The sequence below is a fragment of the Nothoprocta perdicaria genome, unplaced genomic scaffold (genome assembly GCF_003342845.1).
Source record: "Nothoprocta perdicaria isolate Ctin4 unplaced genomic scaffold, notPer1 scaffold_466, whole genome shotgun sequence".
NCBI classification, from domain to species: Eukaryota; Metazoa; Chordata; class Aves; order Tinamiformes; family Tinamidae; genus Nothoprocta; species Nothoprocta perdicaria.
This window is the reverse complement of record NW_020455717.1, coordinates 189,190-194,111: the sequence shown is the minus strand read 5'-3', so window position 1 is coordinate 194,111 and position 4,922 is coordinate 189,190. Positions and strand designations below refer to the sequence as shown.

General features: G+C 53.0%; 1 long non-coding RNA gene across 1 annotated transcript in view; it reads right to left on the bottom strand.

Annotated features, from left to right (window-relative positions):
- Positions 1-3,435: 3,435 nt before the first annotated feature.
- LOC112953871 overlaps positions 3,436-4,922 on the bottom strand; it is a 4,196-nt gene continuing 2,709 nt past the window's right edge. The window contains exon 2 of the long non-coding RNA XR_003250628.1: positions 3,436-3,911. This is a non-coding gene — a long non-coding RNA (uncharacterized LOC112953871). The remainder of the gene's footprint in view (positions 3,912-4,922) is intronic.

The window sequence follows — 4,922 nt, the reverse complement described above, 5'->3', positions numbered from 1 at the left end:
CCCATGGTGATCTCCAGCACCAAAATCACGGAGCCCGGGCTCAGCAGGGAGCTCTCAAGATGCAGACACCTACACCCGTGTCCACCTGCGCCCTTTCTGCACCTCGTGCTGCCGGGAAGGGCTCCCCGCAACCTCCCACGAGCGTGTGGAGAGCCGGGACGCGGCAGCAGCCAGGCCCAACGTGACACAACCCAACCCCCCCAGCAAATCTCGGCACCACCRGCACTTTCTGTGCCGCCTCCAGACGATCGCATGGAGTTTATTGAGTATCCGCCCTGCTTTATGGCKCATTTTCCAGGCAATTATGCCATGCTGATACCCAGTGCCTGGCAGCCCAATGCACCATGTCTACACGTGGACATTTTCTCCTCATAAACCTTCTTCGTTGTCCTCCATGCGCTGAACGCTCGTCCCGTCCGCAGCGAGCGTCGCTGGTGGCAATAAAAATTATGCAAGCGCGTGGTTTACGGGCGTTATAAACTGCACGCGGATCCTGTGGCTCCAGCAAAACCCTGGGGAGATGCAGCACACAAAGCACGCCGGCTTCACCTGAAAGAACCCGCCACTGCTTCCCTTAATCGCGATAAATCCCCTCCTTTCGTCTGAGAGGGTGACATTTCGCCGCAAATAAGCCCAAGAAATTGGCTGGGGCGAGGAAGAGCTTGCTGCTTTGGAGAAGAGTTTCCTAGAATCAGCGAAATGCAGCCGGCTAGGGGCCTGGTGCTTGTAATTTCAGGGCTTTTTTTTTCAGTAAAAAAACCTGGAAATGGTTTCTTTCAGTGGTCATGGGCAGGCAGATGGGTTGATTGCATCCCAATGCAACCCCTGCCTGCATCCCATTGCAATCTCCCTCCGTCTCCYGGTCCAGGTGCCCTTGTCCTCCCCTCTCCGCTCCCTGCCCGCATCCCACCATCCGCCCGGCAACACCGCCATTCCCGTCAAATTCAGTTAAACGGGAGCAGTGCAAAACGGAGAGCTCCACGGCGAATCCTGCCACCTGGAAAATGAGCAGGGAAGTGGAATTTCGTAGCCTTTCAAATGCAATYAGGTTCGGGGCCCGTGCTGATGAGTTAATCCGATGCCGAACGCGGCTGCTCCGCTCAGCCGTGACCAGGCTTGGACGCATCCGACGCAGCCAGAGGGTTCCCATTTGGAGACACGTCTCCTAATTAGATTCCCAGATGATTTCTCCAAATTTCTTCGTTTTTCTCCCTCGTTATCTATCCGGAGGAGATGGTCTCACCCATTCCAAGATGCTCCTTGCATCTGAGCAGGCAGATTCCTCTTCTTTCAACCCTCCAAGAAATCTCAGGACAAAAACTGACGGATGCTGGAGCTTTTCAAAAATCCACCCCCAGGTGGAGCTGGACTGCTGGAAAAATTCGGGTTTATAGGGAATTTGGGGATGATGCAGCTCTGCATGCGAGCAAGAACTGGCCATAAAAGAACCATCCCTGCACTAAAATCCTCTCTCCGCATTAAACTGACGGATGCAGAAAGATGCCCCCGTCCCAGCACGATGCTTGTAGCGATGCCAACCCCGCCAGGATGCGGGTTGCCAAAATATTGCTGCTTTTATAGAAATGCAGGCGGAAAAAATGGGGATAAATCTCAGCGAGCCAGTTGCTTGCAGGAGCCTTTGCTGCTATCAGGAGAAATGATCTGTGCGCAATCTGGTGTTTGGGTTGGATTTCCATCTTGTTTCCCTCATTTGCGCTTTGTTGTAGCATCTGCCCAAAATATTTATCAGGCTGTCAATGGCAACAGGACCCGAGCAGGGATTTCCCGGGAGAGCAAGCGCATTCCTGCGCTCTTCCCTGCGCCTTTGGCTGATACCGGGGCCCTTTCCCTGGAAATGCCCCCCCGGGAGAGGCAGTCAGCAGGCGGGAGCTCGCGCCGCTGCCGCGTTTATCCGGACGGGCAATCCGGGGAATTTCTCCATCCCTCCCTCACAGTGTTCCCAGGCCATGGAAAGGGCTCTTTGGAAGCAGCCAGGTCTCCTGTGTCTGGCTTTGCCCGCAAGCCTTTGGGGTGCGGTTTTCAATTTGCTTCCTTTAAGGAGGCTCGAGGGGACCGGGAGAGACGATTTCCAGGATCCRCAGGAGATGGGAGAACTGCATCTGCTCCCACGGCCTTGCAGGTGCTTGCTGGAGGGAAGGAGGGAGGCGAGATGGCTGCGAGACCACCCTCCATCCTCCGCAAGCCTGGCTTGCTTCCCAGCACCCATTATTGCCCCATCCTACCCATAAAAAGCACTTTTTGACACCCGTAATGCCCCAGAGCACCTCCTTCCCGCTTCTTTTTTTCCCGTTTTCATCCCCAGGACGTGGCCTTCAGCAAACGCAGCCCGTTGGAGGCTCTTGGCAATATCCAGCTCCTCCGCCGTCGCCTTCACACCTCTGCGTTTCAGCAGCACCGCCGCCTTCAGAGCGTCGCTTACGTGTCACTGCTTGCCGTGCTCCTCTAYTCCCTTCCCTGCCTTAGTGGAATCATTTTTTAACACCCTTTCGCTCTGCCTTCCTAGCTCTTTCCATCATCATCTGCTCCCRATACTTTATTTCCCCAATAAACCGGGTAATTTAACGGCCCTAATCCCAAGCCGCCCGTTCCCAGCCTGCACGGGAAGGCTGCAGAAAGGAGCCGCAATTTAAAGCTGCCAATCAAAGGTAATTTCATCAACCTTCCTCTTTACACCAAAAAAAAATGGATTTAGGAAGGAAACCGTCCTTGGGATTCGGTTCTGGAGGGTTTCTAGGGTTTTCTTGCCATCGGTTGGTGCATCCTCCCATTTTGAGGTTAAAAAGGAYGGTTAATAAAAGCACTTTTTTATGGGTTTTAGACAAATGAAATGCCCCTGGTCTAYGCAATTGCCTTTTGCTCTTCATCCAGAAAAACCAGGAAGAAACTCCGGAGGGAGGGTTCATTTCCAAGGTGGGGGTGAGGAGGAATCCCTCTCCTTGCAGCAGCAAAAAGTGCAACTATAATAATAAAATCAAAATCAGCATCTGGAAAAGGCATGGATTTGCAGGAGGAGGGGTGGGAAGTATGGAAAAGTGCTCGGGAATGAGAGGGACAAGTGAGTAGGGGGCTCGGGATAGGGACAGTGGCTGGGACACATGGTGGCTTGGAGAGGTCACCCCATTTGGTAAAATCAGCCCCATTTCAAGCTACACAAAAATAGCCCTTTTCGAACAATTTATTGGCCTCTTCTTGGATACCCAAAAACCTTGGAGCAAACTCTCCCAGCGATGGAATAAATACAAAAAATACCCCAAAAAAACAGTGTTTTGGGAATGTGAAAAGAGGCATCCCTGGATCCATCCATCCAACCCAAGTGGCACCAAGCAGCGAAAACAAACCAGCCRTGGTTTCCTCCTCGTAATATTTTATTTGCATTTTTATTGAATCCCTGCTACCCTCTCAGGCTCTGGAAGCAGAAATGCAACTTCCGCGCAAATTTCCCTATGGAAAATCTAATTAAGCAGCCATTAAAATGGGTGTTAGCTCGGTTGTATTGAAGGGGTGCGGAGCTCCCGGTTGATRCTCCGTGAAAGCCGGAATTCCGCAGGGAACGGCAGTCCTGTTTCCCTCAAAGTCCAGTTCTTAACGTGCTTCATCAACTACCACCCCTCCAATAACCCCAGATGGAATTCCAGGGCCGTGGAAGCAGCATCCATGGCAAGAGTCCAGCGGATCCCGCTTGTGGAGCCGGGTGCTGGCAACAGCCAGGGGAAAATGCACCAATTGTCTGCAAAATCCTCCAAATCCCACAAAAACCCGGGAAGTGTCATTAAGCTGAGGGAAATCCAGCTCCCCGTGTGGTTGCTCCGGGTCTGATTCCGATGGTTCACGCCCGCGCTCCTGGTACCTGGAGATGGCTCTCAGTTGGGATAGGAAAATCCGGGATTCATCTGCTGAGGAAAAGAAGGGAGAAAAATGTTCAGAAAGGCAGAGGGGATGGAAAAAAACTCCAAAATCCCCCTTAAAAAYTTCCTTTCCAGCTGCAAAATAGCAATTCCTCCCTTTCTGCCGAGAACAAGTGGAAATTGGGGGCCGTGCAGGATGAATCGTGCCAGGCAGCGCTATCCAAGCATGGAAAAGCCCTGGCCGGYGGGAATGGCTTTAAGATATTAAGATAAAAGTCTTAGTGCCCCCGTTTATTGCAATAATAACTGAAATCCGTTTATTGCAAGAATAACTGGAATGTGCGGAAAGGGGYGAGGGAAATCTCCGAGCAGAGAGGGTGCCGGATCGGTGCTGCGGGGAACACGGGTGGGCACAACGTGCATTTTCATCCAGAAACCTGCGGAATTGCATGAATTGCATGAACTAGAAAGCCCGACGTGAACGCGAGGTTTGCTGGGCTGACTCCCGGCATTAATTGCTACGGAAATCATTAAGCCCCCTAATTTGCGCCACAGGCGTGGCGTGGGGACGGGGGCAAGTGCGTTTCCCGCAGCCCTTGGTGCTAAAACTTAATAATAATAATTAAGAACCCCAGTAATCACACCCAAATCAGGTGCTCCGACAGAAGACGCGGCTCCGCTCGAGGCTCTGTGTTTAATTACACCTGAGCGGGAGCGTTACCGCAAGCATGAATTTTTAAAWACTATCGCTTTCCTTCCGGGTCCTCCGGCAGCTCCCTGCTCCGCTTATCTGGAGCTGCAGGGATCCGGAGCACGCCGGCGCTGTTAGCAGCCTCGATAGCGACAGCCGCCGCGTGTCACCYCCGTGTCCCGTGCCCGGGGACATCGCAGATGAGATGTGCAGGGCCGGGGAGGTTACTGGTGTTTAATGGGGGCAAGGACGTGTAAGGGACGCGCACGTCCCGTTGCCGCTGCGATGCCGCAGGAACGCTTTGGAGAGCGGGGATTTCTCCGGGAATACTCCAGAGACCTCCAAGCGCCTCCTTCCACCTCCAA